This window comes from Charadrius vociferus, unplaced genomic scaffold, assembly GCF_000708025.1.
Source record: "Charadrius vociferus isolate BGI_N301 unplaced genomic scaffold, ASM70802v2 scaffold1894, whole genome shotgun sequence".
NCBI lineage: Eukaryota > Metazoa > Chordata > Aves > Charadriiformes > Charadriidae > Charadrius > Charadrius vociferus.
In genome coordinates this window covers 32,065-32,529 of record NW_009648100.1, presented here as the reverse complement: position 1 = coordinate 32,529, position 465 = coordinate 32,065, and the positions used below count along the sequence as shown (strand labels likewise).

General features: G+C 68.6%; 1 protein-coding gene across 1 annotated transcript in view; it reads right to left on the bottom strand.

The window, feature by feature from the left end:
* The window catches only part of LOC104285426 (myoferlin-like), a gene marked incomplete at its 5' end in the record, with an annotated part of 3,351 nt that overhangs the window by 2,185 nt on the left and 701 nt on the right, over positions 1 to 465 (bottom strand). The window lies entirely within an intron of this gene.

Genomic DNA, 465 nt, shown 5'->3' with positions numbered 1-465 from the left:
GGGGGGGGCCGGGGGGCCCGAGGCTGGCGGGGAAGATGTCCACCCACATCTGCACTTTGCCCTGCACGGCATACGGGGGGGACACTGGGATTGTCACCCCTCTGTCCCTGTGCCAACCTCCCCCCCCCCCCATCCCAGGGTGTCCCCATCCCCCCCGCAGCCCTCCCTGTCCTGGGGTCCCCATCACTGCAGGGTCCCTGTTCCTCCCAGCATCCTTCCCTTCTTCAGCATCCTTGTCACCTCTGAGTCCCTGTCACCCCCCTCCAGGTTCCCTGTCACCGCCGGGTCCCCAGCATCCCTCCCTGCCCTGGGGTCCCTGTCACTGCAGGGTCCCCATCACCCCCTTGGGGTCCCTCCTGCCCAAGGGTCCCCAGCACCACCCCATCCCTCCATGCCCTGGGGTCCCCATTGTCACCCCAAGGTCCCCGTTGTCCCCCTGCCATCCCTTTATACCCCGAGGCCCCC